Here is a 12,700-nt window from a genome sequence, read left to right as displayed (position 1 = left end):
TTTACTTTGTTTTGGAGATGAATACATACCAAAAGTAAAGTAAAATATGTTACCATAGAAATCCATTCAGTATTATGAATAATTTGTAAATAACATCTTGTGTGTCATATTATATCAATTTATAGACCCCAATCAACTTTGCTGACGTTGATACCCATGGAGTACGCCCTCGATTAGATCTTGCTATCCAATTTAGATCACAAATGATATTGTATTACATGTGTTTAACATTTTTTTTATCATGAAAAATTGTCACGTAAGTGAAAACGATTACAATATTTCTAAAAGCATACATCATAATTTAGCCACTAATTAATCTATAGCCCTGCACATGTTTGACCCTGATAGATCTATTTAATACAACCCCAAATTCGACATGCGATTATACATTAAATAACATAGTGGCAAGCCGTTTCACACAAATATAATTGTATAGCAAAGTAAAATAACAATCGCCGTTTTATAATATAAACTAAAGCCAATAAATATAAAATTGATTTTCATATTATTTTGACTTATGGTCAATGGAATGAGGCAAAGACAACACAACATAATAATTTATTTTACTCAGTCAAGAACACCGGGGACGCAGACTCGAGCAAGCGGGAAATGTCATTTCCATCTTCATATAATATTTTTGATATATCTATAGATGCATCGTTACCTCAGTGTCAGATTTAGATGAAGAGAGGTTATTTCACTTGTGGGACACCTCCCAATCCCCGACCCTCACGACTAGAGGAAGATGAATGGGTTTACAACCCGTTCCGACGCTTATTTTTAAACCAGTTCATAATCGCTGGGGTTTTTAAGACAGCATCGTGTTGCGTTCATGAGGTTAGAGGTTAGAGTTAACTACGCATGGGTAGCTTCATATTCTTTTATTCGGTTCTCGCACGCTTCCGATAACATTGGCACTGTCTGACCTCGATATTTTCACAGGAATGTAACTAATTGCGTACTGCGCATGCTCGAAGCAAGTTGGAGCCGGGGTTTTAAAGCCAACCCGTTCAGACGGTTAAGATGAACCAGTATAAAATAAAAAGCCTTCTCGAAGACAGGTCGCGAGCAGGGGTTTTTAAACTGGTTTATATGCCCCACATTTGCGTTCAGATGCTTAAGTTAAACTGGTTTAACGATCCCCGGGGTTTTATAACCAGTTCAACTTAAGCGTCTGAACGGGCTATACAAAACATACGCCCACAGCAGCTAAATCGTCCGAGCGGTCGTCAAGGGTTGTCGCATATTTATTTCTTTGTAGGTAATTGGGGGCCTTTACAAGACAGTTCCATACAGATCAGATTATAAATTTTGTCGTTTGAGGGTTTACAAGGTTCTACAAACTGAAACAAGGGTCTCAACTCTGGAAGTAATCTACAGCAAATTTTGAAATTTGACAGGCTTTTTCATTTTACTAATTTAAATAATGCATATAAATTTCATACAGATCACATGATCACTTTTGTCATTCAAACGTTCACAATCGCGATAACTCTAGAAATTATTGACTGAAATTCAATAGACCTGTTTCACAAATTTAAATGATGCATATAAATTTCATACATATCGGATGATAATATCATCAATCGAGCATTAACAATGTTTAACAAAGTGAAACAAGGGCAATAACTCTAGAAGTAATTATTGTAAATTGCTGAAATTCAATAGGCTTTTTCGTTTCACTAATTTAAATCATGCATATAAATTTCACAAAGATCGGGTGATAACTTTTTGCGTTAGAGCGTTCACAAGGATCAATAAAGTGAAACAAGGGCCATGACTCTAGACGTAATAAAAGGAAATTGTTGAAATTCAATAGGCTTCTTCGTTTCAGTAACCTAAATAATACATATAAATTGCAGAAAGATCAGATGATAACTTTTGACGTTAGAGCGTTCACAAGGATCAATAAAGAGTAACAAGGGCCATAACTCTAGACGTAATAAACGGGAATTGCTGAAATTCAATAGGCTTCTTCGTTTCAGCAATCTAAATAATGCATATAAATTTCAGAAAGATCGGATGATAACTTTTGACGTGAGAGCGTTCACAAGGATTAATGAAGAGAAACAAGGGCCATAACTCTAGACGTAATAAACGGAAATTGCCGAAATTCAATAGGCTTCTTCGTTTCAGTAATCTAAATAATTCATATAAATTTCAGAAAGATCGGATGATAACTTTTGGCGTTAGAGCGTTCACAAGGTTCAATAAAGTAAACAAGGGCCATAACTCTAGAGGTAATAAACGGAAATTCAACAGGCATTTAAATAATGCATGTAAATTTCAGAAAGATCGGATGATAACTTTTGGAGTTAGAGCGTTCACAAGAAATTGTGGACGATGAACGGACGGACGGACCGACAGACGGACGGACGGGGGCGACGGCAATATACGTCCACATAAATATGTGTGTAAGAAAAGCGCATGACAGTGTCAAATATATTGGTTGGTTGAAAGCCCCCTACCGAGGTCCCGTGTACACATTAGAATGCACGTAAAAGATCCCTTGGCAGTTGGAATTCCATATAAGAGTAGGCCGTACCGCCGCTGTCCGGGCAACATTTCCTTCATAGCACACTGTATGGCGTATGCCCGTCTTCATTAGCCAAGTCGGGGCAGAGCAGTAGAACGTTAAACCCCATTTCATTTTATTTTATGGGCCCTAGAATTCAGTCTGCAAAACCTATATGTAAATCCGGCACTGCCTCACATGTTACAGTTACCCCGATGTCAGTCCAATCCGGCTGTGATTTTTAATGGTATCTAAGGATGATATTAATTTTTGTGACTCGGGCATATAGGTTGTAGGTCGTGTCTAACAGTCAATAAAAGATACATGTCGTGTCTTACCTGTCGTGTCTTGCAAGATCAAAAGAAACGCATGGTCAAATTATCAATGCTACAGTTTCACCTGTGAATTTCAGCGCTATTTCCGCTTTCAGTACGAACGATGTTTCACAAGGAAAGTAGCAGTTGTCATTGATCACATTCTGAGTCTTACAGTAAGTAACATATATATGGCGTGGTCCACATGTTCGCCTTGTGTCCTGCATTTAATATATACCGTGTCTTACTGTCAGTAAGATATACATGCAGTATCTTACGTACGTAAACCTGCCGCTCAAGAAAATAACAGTAATTTAATAAAATTTTAGTAAAAGATACAGTTAGTATTTCTTAAGGTTAGAACGAGATACATGTCGCGTCTTACCTTCTAGGTGGGTAGATATAACAATATGATAGGGGGGAGTAGAACAAACTGCAACAGAAACCATTTCTTTGGGAACTGTTCAGATATGGTATCTAGTACTCCCATAAGAAAAGCGGCCATTATCGGTCTTGGAGAAATTTGCATAAATAGCTTAATTCCAAGATGGCCGCCAGTGGACTAGAAAATCGACGAAATCTCCGAAACGGTTGGCTTTAGTGCAACTAAATGTATTACCGACCTATAGGAAATCGATACTCCCGAGTTCAAAATTGCAAAGCCCTATATAAGGAAAGTTACGACAACTCATTTCCAGGCGCCATTTTGGGTCCCAACTATGACGCCACAAAAACCATGGCGTCATACAGCTTTACTTATCATTACAAAACGTTTTATTTACTTCATGCAGCATTATATAGGTGGGGAAAGATATAACGTTTTACCTTAAACAAATTGCACCAATGCAGTTTGGTTCAATGATAAATATGTCAGACAAAATTATACTCAAAATCGGTCGAATTTGGCCAAGGTAAAATGACGTAATCAACATAATTCAATATGGCGGTCTTCGGGAATTTTCGGAGAGCGACATCTCGTAATCAATGTGTTTCAGTGGTGGAAGAATAAATAATTTTTTAAATTCCTCAAACACAGAACGATTATGCAAGCCAAATGTGCCGAAAAGTCGAATTTGACAAATATCAATTAAAAAAATGTATTTTTCATATGGTGCCGAGCAGTTCTTTCAAAGTGGCTGCCAAATTTGGTAATATAATGCAATTTAAAAAACCCAACATAAATATGGTAATAAAAGGGCAGCCATAATTTCGTAAGATATGACTTTTGCTATGACTTGTATATGGTTTTCGATGTCCGAATTAAAAGATAAATTTCTAAAATCCAAAATGGCAGCAACACAAATCGGCCGATGTTAATTTAATCGTCATTTTTCCTTGTTGGATATTACTTGTAACATGTCATTTACACGGTTCTCGATGTCGCCGGGTTCAGAAATGAAATGAAATGAAATCGAGTTTAACGTCCTACTGATCTGCTCCTAACCTGGGCTAATGAAGGCGGGCATACGCCATACAGTGTGCTATGAGGGAAATTTTGCCCGGACAGCGGCACTACGGCCTACTCTTATATCGAATTCCAACTGCCAAGGGATCTTTTACGTGCACGGCTATGTGTACACGGGACCTCGGTTTTTCGTCCCATCCGAACGACTAGACAGCTTTACTTGTCAGCCCCTCCATCCTGCATCACTGACAAGGAAGAACCACGCCGGAAAATCTGGATGAACTTTCTCGGCCAATGCAGGGATCGAACACCCCGACCTCCAGGCTAGCGAGCTAGCGTCTTACCCACTTAGCCACGTGATCCCCTCGCCGGGTTCAATACTGATCTCAAAAATGACTCCATGATGGCAGAAATTCAAAATGGTCAGCGAAGTGTTTTCCAAATTTGCGGAATTTGGTTATATATCTTATATATGTGTTTTGGAGTTGTTGGTACAACTCTGATTTCAAAAAGAAATTTCGAGAATTCTTGATGGTAGAAATTCAAAATGGCCGGCATAATGAAATCTAAATTGGGGCTATTTTAATTAACCGTCATTGTTTTCCGTTGGATATGTCTTATATGTGGATTTGGTGGTTTTTAGGGTTACTGAATTCAATGTTGGGTTCAAAACTTATTTTCAAATAGGATTGTCACCCACCAAATTTGTGCGTAAGCTAGAAACATCAGGACAAATTACAGAAATCATTTTTTACGGTCAGTTTTGTAAAAGCAAGGACAGAACCTCACCGGACCTCCAATAGAGTGGGAACCCCTCGGCCCCCTGGCTTGTAAAAAAACTGTACTACTGAGGTAATCACAAGTGCCGGTCGTGAAATGAATAACAAACAGAAATGAACCCGCAGTAACTATCGGTCTTGATGTTACCAGGGACGGACCGGGTGTCGAGGGTCTCTAAATCACGATGTACCCTGTAGTTCGGATATAGACTCTAAACTATGATGTGCCCTGTAGTTCGTATTGAGTCTTTAAACTATGATGTACCCTGTAGTTCGGATAGAGTCTCTAAACCATGGTGTAAACTGTAGTTCTGATAGAGTCGCTCTAAACAACCATGTACCCTATAGTTCGGATGTACTCTGTAGCTAAGACAAAGTTTCTAAACCATGTTTATACTGTAGTTCGTATGCACTATAGTTTTTTTTTGTATGCACTATAGGTCGATCATCACATAAATATGAATTGTGCGATATGTTAATCCCAAAATGACATAGTTTTTCTTAAATGATATATTGTTAACACGCTTTAAATATCTGGATGTAATAGACTTGGTGTAGAAAATTCTAGATACATTAAAATATTGGCAACAGGAGGGATTTTTTGCTATGACTTGTTTGTGGTATAGGACGGGATTTATTGTTTTAATTGTAATCACAATGTTACACACTAAATTATACCCCTCCCGCTCCCCCACTGAGTTGTGTAATTAAAATATGTAATGATATCTTAGTTTATATCATGTCTTTGAATCTACCTTGGAGGTATGTGCAACCGTATGACACCTTAAATTTATTAATATGATTATTCTTACAAAGATCCAATTATAGTCTTTAATTACACGCTGTTAACCAGCCTTTGGTGTTTTAATGACAACAAATAATATAGTTTATTCAGTTCGACGTAAGATTTAAATTAAGTATATACAGTTGGTTTAACTTGAATGTAGATCTGTTAATCTATGTCGCATATATATCACATTTCATTTGAATCATATATCATGTGTTACATATTTTCATGTCGTCTTACGTATTTGTCAAATCAAAGTGAGCTTGTTATATTATTCCAGATTTGTTGAGATGAACTTAGTACTAAAATGGCATTTTTCCGATAAGACCGGCAATAATTTACTATGTCTTTTAAATGGATGTCGATGTCTTTGAATTAAAGGTCACCGTCGAGTGTAGAAGTCGTGAAACACGCCGTCGGGGGATTTGTTGGGGCCTGTCTTTCCCACAAAATTGACGAAAATTACAAGCCGGAAAACGCGTTTTCTTGCTACACATTTCAGGTCGTGAATACAGCAACCTGAAAGTGGTCCATCATAATGAAGACATCTGAACTCCAATAAACAAATAAATCAACCAGGCTGTTGTCGTTGCATTCACATGTCACCAGAAATTTCACTGATGAAACAAATATGCCCGAAAAACACACTTTTTTTTATTTAAATTACACTGATTTTAAATGTTTTATCCATTAGTCAATTTAAAGAAATTTCGATTCCCGAAATATTGATGATACAATTAATGATCGATGACCGAAAACTGTCACACAATCCGGAATATCACCAGACCAAAAGTCATGGAATTTCGAGCACTTTATTTTAACTAATATACTAGTATAGCCCTTTATAAAACTTTTGTTGTTTTAATGTATCAAATACATCAATAAGAAACTATGTGGAAAGTTTTGTGTTTCTGCATCAAAGATATTTCTCATAAACAGTGATTGAAAGTTGAGCAAATTCTCAACATAAGTCTGAGAATGCTTTGTGAACTCGGGGCCAGATTTTTAAAAGCGTATTCAAGTTAACTATCTTTAATAGCGCTTTTATCTGGTGTATCTTTTATTTTGATTTTTCTTATGAATTCAAATAGGTTATATGACAAGTGTGTGCGCTTTTATTTTTCGTCTCATCCGAAGATGTACGTTGTCCCTTGCCAGGTCTTCTGCCCTGCACCACTGACAAGGGGTACCACGCCGTAAAATCCCGATGAACTTTCTCGGCCAACGCAGGGATCAAACACTGAACCCCCAGGTAATCAAGCCAGCGTCTTACTCACTATGCCACCGTGTCTCCCAGCTATAGATGAACGATGATGTACAGTTTCAGTTTGGATGAAGATGTGTTCTTTTATAGAAATTGTACAGCGGTTCGTGGTTTCAATACAATTTGATAATGAGAACGAGGTAATGCCATCAAAATGACGTTACGACGTCATAATAAGGTCGTAGGTAAAAAATGTTGGCATTTTTGAACTCGCGAGTATCGATTTCCTATAGGTCGTTAATACATTTATTTACACTAAAGTCAGCCGATTCGGAGATTTCGGCGATTTTCTTATCCACTAGCGGCCATCTTGGATTTATGTTAATTATGCAAATTTCCCCAAGACCGATAATGGCCGCTTTTGTTATGGAAATACTAGAGACCACACCTGAACAGTTCCCAAAGAAATGATTGCTGTTGCAATTTGTTCTAGGTACATTGTTATCTACACCCGCCTATTCTACAGTCAACACCAGACAGATACTCTGACTGAATGAGTGTTTTGCAGTTAGTAACGCGTACAGTCTTACTATCAGTAACAGATACATATCGTGTCTTACAGTCAATACATGTCGTATCTTACTTTCAGTAAGAGATATACATGCGGTACCTTACAATTAATCACTTTGTGTATACATTCGTTGCATACATGGTTCCAGAAAAATTCACTGCAATTTGATAGCAACTAATGGGCCGGTCACACAGGCTTCCGCGAGTTGATCACGTGTAATTTTGCTATAAATTTTGCAAATTTTTTCTACACGCGGTGAAAATCAACCAATTTGTCTCAGACATGCTGGACACGCGAATGACAAGTGGACCACACGCGCGCGTGTGCATCGCGTGTCCACCACGAGTCCTCCGTGTGTGAGCGCTTGTGGTCAGAAAATGGGGTCACACGCAGCGCGTGTGTATCACTTGTGCTCCACATGTGCTCCGCGTGTGAATCACGTGCCGATCACTTGTGCTCCGCTTGCCGCCCGCGTGTATAAAAGCCGCCGCGTCCGGTGTTCTTGATCACAACTGATGAAAAATGGCCCACACGCGATCTTTTTATAGCAGAAATAACTAGTGGTACAAACGAGATTGGGTCGTGGACGACACGCGAATCAGTCGTGGTTCAATCGCGATTCAACGCGAAAACACGCGAATGGCCCGCGGATGACTCGTGACACAATCCCTGAGGAAGCCTTTTACACGTGGAGCACACGCTATCACAGGTGGTAGGAACGCTGTAGACACGCGGATCACAAGTGGATGACAAGTGCTACACACGCAGTCACACGAAGAAATTTTGCGTTTGCCCGCGAGTGACCACTTGTCGTCCACTTGTGATCCGCGAGTGTACCACGTGTTATCGCGTTTGGCCCGCGTTTGTACAGCGTTTACACCACGTGTGCGACACGCGGTGGCCGTTGCGCCTAATTTTTGTGCTGCTCAAAAATAAAATCGGACTCCGTGCGCGTGTAAAATTTTTCGCGCGTGTGCGCACTTGTTATTCGCGAGTCCACCACGTTTCATTCACGTGTCATTCACTTGTGACCGCGCTTACTTCGCGTTTGACAGTTCTTCCTCGCGATACACTCGTGATCAACTCGCGGAAGCCTGTGTGACCGGCCCTTAAACCAAAAGTTGTGCCATTAAACAAACCTATGATCCCAAGACTAGGGTTATTGGTCTCTTTAGTTTCGGTTCGGTTAGCCTCCAGTGTAATAGAATCATTAAAGGACACGCTAGATGTAACTGTTTATTGTTCGACTGATTCCACAGCTGCGCTTAATTGGATTAAAAACGTGAATAAAGAATATAAAGTGTAAAATCAAAGAAAATCTTGCGGATTTATATTCACGTGGGTGCAACGCAAACGAGTTAGTTAATAACGAATTATGGTGGAATGGTTCTAAATTCCTTGTCCAAGATTTAGATATACAATTGCAAATACCCGAACCTTGTATCATTGAACAATTCGTGCATGTTTCTAAATTTAGCAAATTCCAAAAGGTATTGTGTATAACAGCTTTTATCACCCAATAATACATTCTACAGTAGATATCGCTTGTGTGATATATTTTAAGGAGATATCGCTTTACATGGATTTGATTGGTCAGTTGAAAAGGAACTACTTTTTTTTATTTTCAAAGAAAAGTTCATTTCTTATTTAAAGTAACTTTTTTTTTATTAAAAATTGACCTTGTTATTAAATTGACCTTGATGGAAACACTGTGTCAATATAAAGGACTTTGCAATGGTTGAATTGCTGTCAAAAAATGATGTATCACTACGCCATAATGTTTAGTAAAAGTGAAATCTACAGCAAAGAATTATATTTATTTATTTGTGCATGTAAGAAGGGATTGGGTGATAAATAAAATCTCCTACTCGTCTTTTTTGATATCAAAAAATATCAACACTCGTTGATAAAGTAAAAAAAACAAACTCGGCAGAGCCTCGTTTTTTGTTACTTTATCAACTTGTGTTGATATGTTTTGATATCAAAAAAGACTGGTAGGAGATTCTCTATATGTATGGCGATTTATATTTAATGTCAAAGCACAATCAAATCAAAACGAACTTAAGAGACATTCAGAATCAAATACCTAATGATGGTGAATTCAAGCAATGCAAATTATATCTTAATATCAGAGAAGATGATAAGAATATTTTAGGCTGTTACGGTCGGACACGACACCAAATTTCACACAATTCTTGCTGAAAATCATGCGTTAACAAAACTGATTATTGCACAATGCCAATATGATGGTTTTTCACAATGGTATTCAAGAACAGTTGGTTCAGCTTCGCACAGAATATTTGGTGTGCCGCGGTCGTTAGATTTTTCAACGATGTGTAGTGTGTAGAAAACTAGACGGAAAATCCTAGGCTGTTACGGTCGGACACGACACCAAATTTCACACAATTCTTGCTGAAAATCATGCGTTAACAAAACTGATTATTGCACAATGCCAATATGATGGTTTTTCACAATGGTATTCAAGAACAGTTGGTTCAGCTTCGCACAGAATATTTGGTGTGCCGCGGTCGTTAGATTTTTCAACGATGTGTAGTGTGTAGAAAACTAGACGGAAAATCCTATGGTGTTACACCCCCCCCCCCCCGGATTTAGATTGTCAAGTAATTTTGCATACACGGTCCACTGTATGTCAAAGATATTTATTCCAAGAGCGATGATATGTATAGAGTTTTTATCGTGATTTATACGTGTGTGAGTTCTCGTGCGGTCCGTTTAGACCTAGTTTATCAAAAGTTTTCAACGGTTTATCGGTAGACGTGGAATTCCTGCGTTTGTCATTTCCAATAATGGCTAATCTTTCAAGAGTGAAGAGTTACGAGTCTTTGTATGTAAATTCTAAGAACATTAAGTGGTCTTATAATGGTGGGCGGATTTTGTGAGCGAATGGTTCGCTTCGTTAAGCGATGCTTGAAGGAAACTCCAGGTAGTACGCGGTTAACCTATGGGGAATTATTAACTTTATTAGTTCAAATTGAAGGGGTTATAAATTCAAGACCTCTTACTTAAAGTAGCTAAGTCCGTAACTCAATATCATCCAAAATCTTCGACATTGAAAACACGAATTATTTTGCAATTTAAATCAGCATTGGTGTTGTAATCTTACCAGGAAAAGATGGGCTTCTGATATTTAAGACAATATTTAAGACAAAATAAACATTTTACACGAATCGTGTACCATAATGCGTTTCAGCGCCATTTGTAACAAGGTGCTCAAAGAATGAGGCTAGACATATTCCACAATTCATGTCAAACGGTGATATCATATTCTTATTTGGAGAGCATGCGCAATAAATAATATCGGTGTTGACTGGAATAACCAGACACTAGAAACGGACTTGCGGTGAGACTTCTGGCGTATTTCGCCGAACATAACTGATGGCAATTCAAAGTAAAACGGACACGATTGAATGTAAAACAGTTCATATAAATTTATATTACATTATTATATGTGTTGCGACCCCTTTGTGCCAATTTCTAGGTCAAAATATTAGCGATTTAGCTCCTTTAAGTAACTGAAGATTGTGTTAATCCTCTTACTCCTTCCCATCTTGTAATTAGAAGAAAACTTTTAACAGAACCGACGTCTTTTAAATTACGGACCTAAATTCAAAGGTCCGAGATAATGGGGGTCGGCATCTAATGCGCGTTGGTGATCCCATTGTGTGTTGTAATAGTCTTACACGATATAACTTTGGTGTATGTTTCGTGGACTCACAGACATTTTTAATGTATACAGGGAGTGTTTATATCAAAACATTATTCAGAAATATGTTATTATGAACAATATGTGTACCTTACATACAAAAAACCTTATGTAATTTCTGTTTTATTTAATATATACAAGCTGTCTCTTCTGTATTCGAAAATTGTTTTGCAATCGATATTATCACGCCTGAGAATTTACATATATATATATGCATACTAATAATTATTCATGTCATACTGTAAATGTGTAAAGTATTCCCGAACATTGGCGTTCAAGCCCAATTTTTTTCTCCTGTCCGAAAAGTTCGAAAATTAGACGGCCACATATTCGTTTCCAGATTGTGAGTCACTGTTTTTACCTGATTTAGACGAAACTTGAAACATAGGGTTATCTCCCAAAGATCTCGACCCCTTTTGATATTAGCATGTATAAGGCTCTAATTTCGTGGATTATTGCCCCTGATTGTACGAAAATTGACGTTTTTAGCTTGTGGACACTCTAAAGGACATAATATTTTATCCAATTTTGATGAAATTTAAAAAAAAATTGTTTACAACCGAACGATCACGGTTCCTTTCGATATTCGCGCATATCGGACTGTAACTTCATGGATTATTGCCCCTGATTGTACGAAAAATCACTTTTTTTTACCGCGTGGACCTTTTAGACCGTTATATCACTCTTACACCATAATGTTCGAATTTCTTGAAAATTGGACCGAAACTGCCCGACAAATTTGCTGCACCCCTATACGCATATAACGTAAAAGTATGTAATACCAAGATTGTGGACCCTCTAGATGTCACAATTTTTATCCGATTTTGATGAAACTTACAAAATATGTTTATATCCCAAAGGTCTTGGTTCCTTTCAATACTTGCGAGTATCGGGCCCTAACTTTCTTGATTATGGCCCCTGATTGTACGAATTTGGATATCTCACATAAGCAGCGGTACGTTATTTCCGAGCTGATAATGGCCTGTCTTGTCAAAGTGTTATCACAATTAGCCGTCCAGGCCGTGGCCGATCTCTAGTGGATCTCTGCCGGAAACGATCGGCCATTATGAGATTGTTATGGCATCCAAACCTTCGGGTGACAGCTTTGGGGCTCATGTCTCCCTGAATTAAAAATAAAATGGGGTTTAACGTCCTACTGTTTTGCTCCGGTTGGGCTAATGGAGACGGGCATATATGCGCCATACAGTGTGATATGAGGGAAATTTTGTCCGGACAGCGGCGCTACGGCCTACTTTTATATCGAATTCCAGCTGCCAAGGGATCTTTTGCGTGCATGCCAATGTGTATACGGGACCTCGATTTTCCATCCCACCCGAACGACTATACGCTGTCCTCACTGCTTAGTCTCAGTGACAATGCTCATCATCAAACTCAGCCAAG

The sequence above is a fragment of the Patella vulgata genome, chromosome 1, assembly GCF_932274485.2.
Source record: "Patella vulgata chromosome 1, xgPatVulg1.2, whole genome shotgun sequence".
Lineage (NCBI taxonomy): Eukaryota > Metazoa > Mollusca > Gastropoda > Patellidae > Patella > Patella vulgata.
This window is presented reverse-complemented; position numbering follows the sequence as displayed.